Source organism: Euprymna scolopes, chromosome 27 (assembly GCF_053919585.1).
Source record: "Euprymna scolopes isolate OS-2025 chromosome 27, ASM5391958v1, whole genome shotgun sequence".
Lineage (NCBI taxonomy): Eukaryota > Metazoa > Mollusca > Cephalopoda > Sepiida > Sepiolidae > Euprymna > Euprymna scolopes.
Window position 1 is genome coordinate 106,665,215 of NC_136508.1, and position 15,342 is coordinate 106,680,556.

General features: G+C 29.0%; 1 non-coding gene across 1 annotated transcript; it reads left to right on the forward strand.

Moving 5' to 3' along the window:
* Nucleotides 1-221: 221 nt before the first annotated feature.
* On the forward strand, nt 222-384 carry LOC145249113 (U1 spliceosomal RNA). The gene has a single exon (XR_013863491.1). It is a non-coding gene; the product is annotated as a U1 spliceosomal RNA (small nuclear RNA).
* Nucleotides 385-15,342: the final 14,958 nt, after the last annotated feature.

The following is a 15,342-nucleotide window of genomic DNA, read 5'->3' on the forward strand; positions in this document are numbered from 1 at the left end:
TCGACGCATATGCTGGGGAGATTTAAGTAGGTAAGAATGAGGTATTATGGTGATAGTTTCTTAGTGTAGGGAACTTAATAAAGTCTTCTCAAAGACCTAGCGATTAGTGTAGAATCACCCTCAACCCACACTTCCCCCTACTGGCTTCACGCCTAAGTGTCTTGGACCCCAAATAAGGGCCTGGCAGTAGATAATGCCAGGCCCAGGGCCAAGCACTAAATAAACTTATCTTGCGTAGGGGTAACAATGATCATTAAGGTCGCTCTCCTAAAGTGGGGCCCTTCCATTGCATTGCGGTTGGGTTGACCTTTGCGATCGTCTGAAATGTGGACGACTCGGACGCGTTATTTCTAAGTGTGGGGTCTGCGTACACGCTCACCTCGATAATATAATCGGTATAATATAATAAGTTCAAGTAAAGTCTGTTAATTTAGCTCTTATTCGCAGATCATGATAGAATGATTAGATCACTCTGACAGACGTTAAAAAGCATTTAGGAAATGTTTAAATTCAACAGAATTTCTTGTGGCTAACGTTAGCCGAATGGATTAGGTCCTTGCTAATGAAGCCTAGGATGGTTTTTCTGCTGGGTTCGAATCTATAGACCGGTGTTAATCGTGACACCCTGCATGATTCCGGAAAGGATAAAACACTAGTGTCTGTAGGTATTTACTAATTATTATAGTAAATAATTGTATATATATATATATATATATATATATATATATATATATATATATATATATATATATATATATATATATATAAAGCTGAACGTCTGTGTGTATATCTGGTCACGAATAAGCTCCTATATGGTTGAATATTATAGGAAACTGGTCTCATATAATGATAGAAGATGTATCGAGACACAGGAATGGGTATGTTTGATCTGGCATAATGATGTTTCATTAAAATTGTAGGGTCTGCGTACGCGCCTGGGCCAAAGTATGCGAATAAAAATTAAAAAAAACGTTTACAAGTGTTTTTGATATAGATGTACATAATACTTTGATAAGTATGTTTTAACTTAAATAGGGATGGCATAATAACATTGTGAGGTCTGCGTTCAGGCCAAGCCGCCATAGAATGGAAATAGGCAGAAGCTTTAATAAAGACGGTTCATATCTACCTGCGTAAGTATACTTTGATAATTATGTTTCAGTTTTTAGAAATATGGTATAATAAAATTCTGGGGTGTTCGTTCGCGCCTGACTTCTATAGAATGGAAATATGTCACAAAGTTTAACATTTTTTTTTATATAGATCCACAGAATATTGTGATAAGTGTTTCAGTGTGAACAGGTATGGTATTATAAATAATGGGGGTTATCTAGTTTATTTTTACTTTCATCATATTTTGCTTCGATTTTGATAATCCCAAATTCGAAGCTATCTCTTTACAACGCTTCCTTTTATCATACTTTCATAAATCAGAGTCCATTTTCTATAGGCTGTTTTTGAAGCCAGTCAACGACGGGTACTTTTTCTAATATATATATATATATATATATATATATATATATATATATATATATATATATATATATATATATAAGATATGTGATAAAAATTTCAAAAATAATTGATGAAAATGTTTACGAATTTGTATATATTTTATTATAAGGGGGTGAAAAAAATAAACTTAAAATATTTTTAAGAATTGTACCGATTTTGTCCTTCTATTTCTCAATTTTCTGTAGTTTCAAAGGAAAATAACGGGAGTGACTGAGAAGGAGAAAGAGAGCAGTATGTATTACTTTCTATTCGTGTTTCTCCCTCCTACTTTCATTCCTATCGATCTTGCCTCTTTGTCTTTCTCAATATCGATTTTCCATACAACACTCTCTCCCTTTTCACTTTGACCCTCTCCTTACTCTCGATCTGTCCATTTCTTTTTTCAAAATCTCTGTCTTCCTCTGCCTCTACTTTTCTATTGCTCCATCACATTCTCATTCACACTCGCTCCTTTCTTCCATTTTACCCCCTCCCTCTCTCTCTCTCTCTCTTTATATATATATATATATATATATATATATATATATATATATATATATATATATATATATATATATATCCTTCACCGGACTATCCATTCATGTGAAATCTTTTTATCATTTTTCTTTTACCTTCTATTCCCCTTACCTCACCCTTTTTTAACCAAGAAAGATCTGTGACTTACTTGTAGTTTCATTAAATACTTTTATATGCAAAATCCGATCCTGCATTTTGCTAATTCCTGCCCTCTGATGAGAAGGAGTGTATTTCTTCGAAACTCCGCGGATTAAGGACTATCCACTTATCTTGTGCTTCCTTTTTAAAAATTAAATATGCTTTTAACTCTTTTTCAAGATGTCTTTTAACATGTTTTGTTTGGGAGAGAACAGTTTGTATCTGTTCGTCAAAATACTTTCATCCATCTACCTCCTTCTGCTCCTCTCTCTCATTTCTATACAATCTACCTCCTTCTGCTCCTCTCTTTCATTTCTATACAATCTACCTCCTTCTGCTCCTCTCTCTCATTTCTATACAATCTACCTCCTTCTGCTCCTCTCTTTCATTTCTATACAATCTACCTCCTTCTGCTCCTCTCTCTCATTTCTATACAATCTACCTCCTTCTGCTCCTCTCTTTCATTTCTATACAATCTACCTCCTTCTGCTCCTCTCTCTCATTTCTATACAATCTACCTCCTTCTGCTCCTCTCTCTCATTTCTATACAATCTACCTCCTTCTGCTCCTCTCTCTCATTTCTATACAATCTACCTCCTTCTGCTCCTCTCTCTCATTTCTATACAATCTACCTCCTTCTGCTCCTCTCTCTCATTTCTATACAATCTACCTCCTTCTGCTCCTCTCTCTCATTTCTATACAATCTACCTCCTTCTGCTCCTCTCTCTCATTTCTATACAATCTACCTCCTTCTGCTCCTCTCTCTCATTTCTATACAATCTACCTCCTTCTGCTCCTCTCTCTCATTTCTATACAATCCACCTCCTTCTGCTCCTCTCTCTCATTTCTATACAATCTACCTCCTTCTGCTCCTCTCTTTCATTTCTATACAATCTACCTCCTTCTGCTCCTCTCTCTCATTTCTATACAATCTACCTCCTTCTGCTCCTCTCTCTCATTTCTATACAATCTACCTCCTTCTGCTCCTCTCTTTCATTTCTATACAATCTACCTCCTTCTGCTCCTCTCATTTCTATACAATCTACCTCCTTCTGCTCCTCTCTCTCATTTCTATACAATCTACATCCTTCTGCTCCTCTCTTTCATTTCTATACAATCTACCTCCTTCTGCTCCTCTCTCTCATTTCTATACAATCTACCTCCTTCTGCTCCTCTCTTTCATTTCTATACAATCTACCTCCTTCTGCTCCTCTCTCTCATTTCTATACAATCTACCTCCTTCTGCTCCTCTCTCTCATTTCTATACAATCTACCTCCTTCTGCTCCTCTCTCTCATTTCTATACAATCTACCTCCTTCTGCTCCTCTCTCTCATTTCTATACAATCTACCTCCTTCTGCTCCTCTCTCTCATTTCTATACAATCTACCTCCTTCTGCTCCTCTCTCTCATTTCTATACAATCCACCTCCTTCTGCCCCTCTCTCTCATTTCTATACAATCTACCTCCTTCTGCTCCTCTCTTTCATTTCTATACAATCTACCTCCTTCTGCTCCTCTCTTTCATTTCTATACAATCTACCTCCTTCTGCTCCTCTCTCTAATTTCTATACAATCTACCTCCTTCTGCTCCTCTCTTTCATTTCTATACAATCTACCTCCTTCTGCTCCTCTCTCTCATTTCTATACAATCTACCTCCTTCTGCTCCTCTCTCTCATTTCTATACAATCTACCTCCTTCTGCTCCTCTCTCTCATTTCTATACAATCCACCTCCTTCTGCTCCTCTCTCTCATTTCTATACAATCTACCTCCTTCTGCTCCTCTCTTTCATTTCTATACAATCTACCTCCTTCTGCTCCTCTCATTTCTATACAATCTACCTCCTTCTGCTCCTCTCTCTCATTTCTATACAATCTACCTCCTTCTGCTCCTCTCTTTCATTTCTATACAATCTACCTCCTTCTGCTCCTCTCTCTCATTTCTATACAATCTACCTCCTTCTGCTCCTCTCTTTCATTTCTATACAATCTACCTCCTTCTGCTCCTCTCTCTCATTTCTATACAATCTACCTCCTTCTGCTCCTCTCTCTCATTTCTATACAATCTACCTCCTTCTGCTCCTCTCTTTCATTTCTATACAATCTACCTCCTTCTGCTCCTCTCTCTCATTTCTATACAATCTACCTCCTTCTGCTCCTCTCTTTCATTTCTATACAATCTACCTCCTTCTGCTCCTCTCTCTCATTTCTATACAATCTACCTCCTTCTGCTCCTCTCTCTCATTTCTATACAATCTACCTCCTTCTGCTCCTCTCTCTCATTTCTATACAATCTACCTCCTTCTGCTCCTCTCTCTCATTTCTATACAATCTACCTCCTTCTGCTCCTCTCTCTCATTTCTATACAATCTACCTCCTTCTGCTCCTCTCTCTCATTTCTATACAATCTACCTCCTTCTGCTCCTCTCTCTCATTTCTATACAATCTACCTCCTTCTGCTCCTCTCTCTCATTTCTATACAATCCACCTCCTTCTGCTCCTCTCTCTCATTTCTATACAATCTACCTCCTTCTGCTCCTCTCTTTCATTTCTATACAATCTACCTCCTTCTGCTCCTCTCTCTCATTTCTATACAATCCACCTCCTTCTGCTCCTCTCTCTCATTTCTATACAATCTACCTCCTTCTGCTCCTCTCTTTCATTTCTATACAATCTACCTCCTTCTGCTCCTCTCATTTCTATACAATCTACCTCCTTCTGCTCCTCTCTCTCATTTCTATACAATCTACATCCTTCTGCTCCTCTCTTTCATTTCTATACAATCTACCTCCTTCTGCTCCTCTCTCTCATTTCTATACAATCTACCTCCTTCTGCTCCTCTCTTTCATTTCTATACAATCTACCTCCTTCTGCTCCTCTCTCTCATTTCTATACAATCTACCTCCTTCTGCTCCTCTCTCTCATTTCTATACAATCTACCTCCTTCTGCTCCTCTCTCTCATTTCTATACAATCTACCTCCTTCTGCTCCTCTCTCTCATTTCTATACAATCTACCTCCTTCTGCTCCTCTCTCTCATTTCTATACAATCTACCTCCTTCTGCTCCTCTCTCTCATTTCTATACAATCCACCTCCTTCTGCCCCTCTCTCTCATTTCTATACAATCTACCTCCTTCTGCTCCTCTCTTTCATTTCTATACAATCTACCTCCTTCTGCTCCTCTCTTTCATTTCTATACAATCTACCTCCTTCTGCTCCTCTCTCTAATTTCTATACAATCTACCTCCTTCTGCTCCTCTCTTTCATTTCTATACAATCTACCTCCTTCTGCTCCTCTCTCTCATTTCTATACAATCTACCTCCTTCTGCTCCTCTCTCTCATTTCTATACAATCTACCTCCTTCTGCTCCTCTCTCTCATTTCTATACAATCCACCTCCTTCTGCTCCTCTCTCTCATTTCTATACAATCTACCTCCTTCTGCTCCTCTCTTTCATTTCTATACAATCTACCTCCTTCTGCTCCTCTCATTTCTATACAATCTACCTCCTTCTGCTCCTCTCTCTCATTTCTATACAATCTACCTCCTTCTGCTCCTCTCTTTCATTTCTATACAATCTACCTCCTTCTGCTCCTCTCTCTCATTTCTATACAATCTACCTCCTTCTGCTCCTCTCTTTCATTTCTATACAATCTACCTCCTTCTGCTCCTCTCTCTCATTTCTATACAATCTACCTCCTTCTGCTCCTCTCTCTCATTTCTATACAATCTACCTCCTTCTGCTCCTCTCTTTCATTTCTATACAATCTACCTCCTTCTGCTCCTCTCTCTCATTTCTATACAATCTACCTCCTTCTGCTCCTCTCTTTCATTTCTATACAATCTACCTCCTTCTGCTCCTCTCTTTCATTTCTATACAATCTACCTCCTTCTGCTCCTCTCTCTCATTTCTATACAATCTACCTCCTTCTGCTCCTCTCTTTCATTTCTATACAATCTACCTCCTTCTGCTCCTCTCTCTCATTTCTATACAATCTACCTCCTTCTGCTCCTCTCTTTCATTTCTATACAATCTACCTCCTTCTGCTCCTCTCTCTCATTTCTATACAATCCACCTCCTTCTGCTCCTCTCTCTCATTTCTATACAATCTACCTCCTTCTGCTCCTCTCTTTCATTTCTATACAATCTACCTCCTTCTGCTCCTCTCATTTCTATACAATCTACCTCCTTCTGCTCCTCTCTCTCATTTCTATACAATCTACCTCCTTCTGCTCCTCTCTTTCATTTCTATACAATCTACCTCCTTCTGCTCCTCTCTCTCATTTCTATACAATCTACCTCCTTCTGCTCCTCTCTCTCATTTCTATACAATCTACCTCCTTCTGCTCCTCTCTTTCATTTCTATACAATCTACCTCCTTCTGCTCCTCTCTCTCATTTCTATACAATCTACCTCCTTCTGCTCCTCTCTCTCATTTCTATACAATCTACCTCCTTCTGCTCCTCTCTTTCATTTCTATACAATCTACCTCCTTCTGCTCCTCTCTCTCATTTCTATACAATCCACCGTGTCTACGTTTCCCTCTACGATTATTTCTATTATTTTCTATTCGTCTCCTACTTTCATTCCTATCGCTCTTTCCTCTTTGTCTTTCTCAATATCTCTTTTCCATACCTTTTTCACTTTCACCCTTTCCTTTGCTCGATCTCGATTTTATTTTAAACGTTTTTTTCCAAAGCATTATTTGGAACAATTGATTTTTAAAAATTATTTGTTACGAGTCAAATGTGATTAAAGTTTATTCCAGCGTTTATTTTTTTATTTTTTGAACTAAATTCCAACTGTTATATTTTATTTTGTTACATTCTTCTATATTTAAATATTTCATAATGAAAAGCATTTGGCAGTTGTTCGATGAAAAAAAAAATATTATTACTTGTTTCTTTTGCCCTTCTTCTTTTAAATTGTACAAAAGTTATATTGATAATATTAACTTATTATAAAGTTACATCGTTTTACATATAGGGGCGGGGGTAAGTCCCGGTAAAGTTCAATAACACTAGAAGGATCACATCAGTATTTTACACTGAATAAATCACGAATATTACGAATTATTAGATTTAAAATAAAAATAAAAACGATTAAAGTTTTAAAATAAAAAAAAAATGTAATTAATATTTAATAAACTGTGGAGGGATTCTGGCCACATGTGAAAAAGGAAGATGAGGATGGTAGTGACTAATGAAAATTAGTTCCATTCCCATCTAATGGGAGAGTTGTGGAGACGGCATGAGAAAGGACACGCATTTCCATGAATTATTAAAAGCACACGACAACAATACACTTTTTAAAATTGTTTAATTTTTCTATTAAATAAATACTTATAAATATATAAAAATGTATATTTTGTTCGTTTACTTTATTTAACCAAGTGCTTACTTCCAATATTAAAACATTTTTGGTATTATTATACAAACACCGTGACAGCGTTAGGGTTAGGGTTAGGGTTAGGGTTAGGGTTAGGGTTTAGGGTTAGGGTTAGGGTTAGGGTTTAGGGTTAGGGTTAGGGTTAGGGTTAATTCGCTGTCACGGTGTTTGTATAAATTTACCACATTTTTTATATTAATTATATATATATTTTTTTTATTTTTAAACTTTAATAATTTTTATTTTAAAACTAATAATCCGTAATATTCGTGATTTGACGGTGTAAAATACTGATGTGGCCCTTCTAGAGTTGTCGAACGTTGCGGGGACTTAACTGCAAGACTGCCGAATACGTTTACAAATGAAATGAAGACACAAAGAATAGGTTTACTAAAGGAATAAAAACTAAAATCGAAAAAGAAATTACAAACATTAATCACAACAATCATGAAGTATTGACAAGTTTTAATCTAAACTTGTTAGTAAAACATTTAATAGAAGAACAATTCGAACATTTAACAAATAACAGACATTTTTACACGAGGAACGAAATAATGATTACACCGTTTTATTACGATGACCTTAAGTTCTTTGTTCTTTAGCGGTTGATTTGTTTCTTTGAATAATTTCACGTTTAAATCGTGTTTTTTATCTTTTAATTTTGATTCTTTTATATTTTCATATATTTTATTCCTTAATGAATTGCACATACAAAACAAAAATTGTATCAACAATCTTAACAAACAAAACAAATTTTCTGTTTTGAACACAAAAGAAAAAAACGAATTCATCCCACTTTTTTTTTTTCGTATTGAATTTCTGGAATGAAAGGTAAGTTATTTTCTTCTTTTTTGTTTACAATTTCAAAAAAGTCATGCAATAACTTTAAAAATAATGTTAAACATTAAAAAAAGTTTATTTTTTATTGAAATCCAATAAAACTATGGATTCTGCTTTTAACAAACGTGAATAAAACAAAGTATGAATCTCCAATAAAAAAATAAAAATCTTCGAAAAACATATTTTTCATTCTGGCATTAAGATTTTTTTTTTTTAAATATAAAATATGTTTCTTTTTAGTAAAACTTATATGATTTCTTAGAAAATAATAATTTGTTTATAGTTTATCATAAACACAATAATTTAATTCAAATATGGTTGAATTGTTAGACAACTTAACACAAAACACTGATTTTAATTGTTTTAATATTTTATATAAACAAAAAATCTGAAAACACTGATTTAGTATGTCGTCGCTAGAGATTTACGTATTGTTTTTAATATTTTATCCAATTCAATAAGATTAAAAATGAAAAAATATAATATTCTTCTATAAAGTTTATATGAAATATTCACCCATTTAGTGGCCATCACTTTAACATTCTAAATCTAATTTTATTGGCTAATAAATTTAAATTAGCTTAAAAATATTCGCAAAAAAGTTTTCAAAAATATAATTATTTAAAATTTTACAGTAAGGTATCACTTTACTATATAAATTTATTGCAAAATGAGCACCCATTTAATGACCAGTAACCGGTCGACAAGACATGTAATTGTTCGAAGATTCAAATTTTTCTGGCAGAAGAGAGTTGACTTTTGCTTTCTATAATTTTTTTTATTCTGTATTTTCATTCTGAATTTTAATGTGACAATTTAATAAACAAAACATACCATAAAATATCATTCTGTATTTTCATGTAACAATTTAATAAACAAAACATACAATAAAATACCATTCTGTATTTTCATGTAACAATATAAAAAAAAAAATACCATCAAATATCATTCTGTATTTTCATGTAACAATTTAATAAACAAAATAAACCATAAAATATAATTGTGTATTTGCATATAACAATTACATCAAAAAAACATACCATATAATATCATTCTGTAGTTTCATGTAACAATTTAATAAACTAAACATACCATAAAATATCATTCTGTATTTTCATGTAACAATTTAATAAACAAAACATACCATAAAATATCATTCTGTATTTTCATGTAATAATTTAATAAACAAAACATACCATAAAATATCATTCTGCATTTTCATGTAACAATTTAATAAACAAAACATACCATAAAATATCATTCTGTATTTTCATGTAATAATTTAATAAACAAAACATACCATAAAATACCATGCTGTATTTTCATGTAACAATTTAATAAACAAAACATACCATAAAATATCATTCTGTATTTTCATGTAACACTATAATAAAAACAATACCACTAAATATCATTCTGTATTTTCATGTAATAATTTAATAAACAAAACATACCATAAAATATCATTCTGTATTTTCATGTAACAATTTAATAAACAAAATATACCATAAAATATCATTTTGTATTTTCATGTTACAATTTAATAAACAAAACATACCATAAAATATTATTCTGTATTTTCCTGTAACAATTTAATAAACAAAACATACCATAAAATATCATTCTGTATTTTCATGTAACAATTTAATAAACAACATAAACCATAAACTATAATTGTGTATTTTCATATAACAATTTAATAAACAAAACATACCATATAATATCATTCTGTAGTTTCATGTAACAATTTAATAAACAAAACATACCATAAAATACCATTCTGTATTTTCATGTAACAATTTAATAAACAAAACATACCATAAAATATCATTCTGTATTTTCATGTAATAATTTAATAAACAAAACATACCATAAAATACCATGCTGTATTTTCATGTAACAATTTAATAAACAAAACATACCATAAAATATCATTCTGTATTTTCATGTAACAATATAACAAAAAAAAATACCATAAAATATCATTCTGTATTTTCATGTAATAATTTAATAAACAAAACATACATAAAATATCATTCGGTATTTTAATGTAACAATTTAATAAACAAAACATACCGTAGAATATCATTCTGTATTTTCCTGTTACAATTTAATAAACAAAACATACCATAAAATATCATTCTGTATTTTTCTGTTACAATTTAATAAACAAAACATACCATAAAATATGATTCTGTATTTTCACGTAACAATATAAAAAAAAAATACCATAAAATATCATTCTGTATTTTTATGTAACAATTTAATAAACAAAACATACCATAAAATATCATTCAGTATTTTCATATAACAATTTAATAAACAAAACATACCATAAAATATCATTCTGTATTTTCATATACCAATTTAATAAACAAAACATACCATAAAATATCATTCTGTATTTTCATGTGACAATTTAATAAAAAAAGCATACCATAAAATATCATTCCGTATTTTAATGTAACAATTTAATACACAAAACACACCATAAAATATCATTCTGTATTTTCATGTAACAATTTAATAAACAAAACATACCATAAAATATAATTGTGTATTTTCATATAACAATTTAATAAACAAAACATACCATATAATATCATTCTGTAGTTTCATGTAACAATTTAATAAACAAAACATACCATAAAATATCATTCTGTATTTTCATGTAACAATTTAATAAACAAAACATACCATAAAATATCATTCTGTAATTTCATGTTATAATTTAATAAACAAAACATACCATAAAATATCATTCTGCATTTTCATGTAACAATTTAATAAACAAAACATACCGTAGAATATCATTCTGTATTTTCATGTTATAATTTAATAAACAAAACGTACAATAAAAGACCATGCTGTATTTTCATGTAACAATTTAATAAACAAAACATACCATAAAATCTCATTCTGTATTTTCATGTTACAATATAATAAAAAAAAATACCATAAAATATAATTCTGTATTTTCATGTAATAACTTAATAAACAAAACATACCATAAAATATCATTCTGTATTTTCATGTAACAAATTAATAAACAAAATATACCATAAAATATCATTTTGTATTTTCATGTTACAATTTAATAAACAAAACATACCATAAAATATCATTCTGTATTTTCCTGTGACAATTAAATAAACAAAACATACCATAAAATATCATTCTGTATTTTCATATAACAATTTAATAAACAAAACATACAATAAAATATAATTCTGTATTTTCATGTGACAATTTAATAAAAAAACATACCATAAAATATCATTCCGTATTTTAATGTAACAATTTAATACACAAAACACACCATAAAATATCACTTTGTATTTTCATGTAACAATTTAATAAACAAAACATACCATAAAATATCATTCTGTATTTTCATGTTACAATTTAATAAACAAAACTTACCATAAAATATACTTTTGTATTTTCATGTAACAATTTAATAAACAAAAAACACCATAAAATATCATTCCGTATTTTTATGTAACAATTTAATAAACAAAACATACCATAAAATATCATTCTGTATTTTCATATAACAATTTAATAAACAAAACATACCATAAAATATCATTCTGTGTTTTCATGTAACAATTTAATAAACAAAACATACCATAAAATATCATTCTGTATTTTCATATAACAATTTAATAAACAAAACATACCAGAAAATATCATTCTGTATTTTCATGTGACAATTTAATAAAAAACATACCATAAAATGTCATTCCGTATTTTAATGTAACAATTTAATAAACAAAACACACCATAAAATATCATTCTGTATTTTCATGTAACAATTTAATAAACAAAACATACCATAAAAAATCATTCTGTATTTTAATGTAGAATTTAATAAACAAAACATACCATAAAATATCATTCTGTATTTTCATGTAATAATTTAATAAACAAAACATACCATAAAATATCATTCTGTATTTTCATGTAACAATTTAATAAACAAAACATACCATAAAATATCATTCTGTATTTTCATGTGACAACTTAATAAAAAAATACATACCATAAAATATCATTCCGTATTTTAATGTAACAATTTAATACACAAAACACACCATAAAATATAATTCTGTATTTTCATGTAACAATTTAATAAACAAAACACATCATAACATATCATTCTGTATTTTCATGTTACAATTTAATAAACAAAACATACCATAAATATCATTCTGTATTTTCATGTAACAATTTAATAAACAAAACATACCATAACATATCATTCTGTATTTTCATGTAACAATTTAATAAACAAAACATACCATAAAATATCATTCTGTATTTTAATGTAACAATTAAATAAACAAAACATACCATAAAATATCATTCTGTATTTTCATGTGACAACTTAATAAAAAATACATACCATAAAATATCATTCCGTATTTTAATGTAACAATTTAATACACAAAACACACCATAAAATATCATTCTGTATTTTCATGTAACAATTTAATAAACAAAAAATACCATAAAATATCATTCTGTATTTTCATGTAACAATCTAATAAACAAAAATGCCATAAAATATCATTCTGTATTTTCATGTAACAATTTAATAAACAAAACATACCATAAAATATCATTCTGTATTTTAATGTAACAATTTAATAAACAAAACATACCATAAAATATCATTCTGTATTTTCATGCAACAATTTAATAAGTAAAACATACCATAAAATATCATTTTGCATTTTCATGTAACAATTTAATAAACAAAACATACCATAAAATATCATTCTGTATTTTCATGTAACAACTAAATAAACAAAACATACCATAACATATCATTGTGTAATTTCATGTAACAATTTAATAAACACAACATACCATAAAATATCATTCTGTGTTTTCATGTAATATTTTAATAAACAAAACATACCATAAAATATCATTCTGTATTTTCATGTAACAATTTAATAAACAAAACATACCATAAAATATCATTCTGTAATTTCATGTAATAATTAAATAAACAAAACATACCATAAAATATTAATCCGTATTTTTATGTAACAATTTAATAAACAAAACATACCATAAAATATCATTCTGTATTTTAATGTAACAATTTTATAAACAAATCATACCATAAAATATTCTGTATTTTCATGTAACAATTTAATAAACAAAACATACTATATATATTCTTCTGTATGTTCATGTAACAATTTAATAAACAAAACAAATCATAAAACATCATTCTGTATTTTTATGTAATAATTTAATAAATAAAACAAACCATAAAATATCATTCTGTATTTTCATATAACAATTTAATAAACAAAACATACCATAAAATATGATTCTGTAATTTCATGTAACAATTTAATAAACAAAGCATACCATAAAATATCATTCTGTATTTTCATGTAACAATTTAATAAACGAAACATACCATAAAATATTCTGTATTTTCATGTAACAATTTAATAAACAAAACATACCATAAAATATCATTCTGTATGTTCATGTAACAATTAAATAAACAAAACATACCATAAAATATCAGTCTTTATTTTCATGTAACAATTTAATAAACAAAACATACCATAAAATATCATTCTGTATTTTCATGTAACAATTTAATAAACAAAACATACCACTAAATATCATTCTGTATTTTCATGTAACAATTTAATAAACAAAACATACCATAAAATATCATTCTGTAATTTCATGTAATAATTAAATAAACAAAACATACCATAAAATATTAATCCGTATTTTTATGTAACAATTTAATAAACAAAACATACCATAAAATATCATTCTGTATTTTAATGTAACAATTTTATAAACAAATCATACCATAAAATAATCTGTATTTTCATGTAACAATTTAATAAACAAAACATACTATATATATTCTTCTGTATGTTCATGTAACAATTTAATAAACAAAACAAATCATAAAACATCATTCTGTATTTTTATGTAATAATTTAATAAATAAAACAAACCATAAAATATCATTCTGTATTTTCATATAACAATTTAATAAACAAAACATACCATAAAATATGATTCTGTAATTTCATGTAACAATTTAATAAACAAAGCATATCATAAAATATCATTCTGTATTTTCATGTAACAATTTCATAAACGAAACATACCATAAAATATTCTGTATTTTCATGTAACAATTTAATAAACAAAACATACCATAAAATATCATTCTGTATGTTCATGTAACAATTAAATAAACAAAACATACCATAAAATATCAGTCTTTATTTTCATGTAACAATTTAATAAACAAAACATACCATAAAATATCATTCTGTATTTTCATGTAACAATTTAATAAACAAAACATACCACTAAATATCATTCTGTATTTTCATGTAATAATTTAATAAACAAAACATACCATAAAATATCAGTCTGTATTTTCATGTAACAATTTAATAAACAAAACATACCATAAAATATCATTCTGTATTTTCATGTAACAATTTAATAAACAAAACATACCATAAAATATTCTTTATTTTCATGTAACAATTTAATAAACAAAACATACCATAAAATATCATTGAGCAAAATAAACCTTTGCAAAAAGTGACAATGTTACACTTATTCCCAGGCTTTCTCTTTGTATTTTGTTAGATTTTCGATTTTTAGCTATTATCGGGATCATAAAGATTATTGTCTGATGTCAGCTTCTCAGTTATTACGTAAGGTTCGGCAGTAATCATTTTCAAATTAAACAAACGCTTCAAAAAAAAAGGTTTAAAACAACTTATTCAGAGAGGTAGAAGAGTAACTTGTATTGCCTTTGTTAACGTTTATTTGTTATGTTATTGCGTTTTTTTACCACTTTTTTGTTTTTTAAGTGAATAGACGCTTAAAAATACGTTAAAAACACAAAAACCTATCCAGTATGAGGATCGCA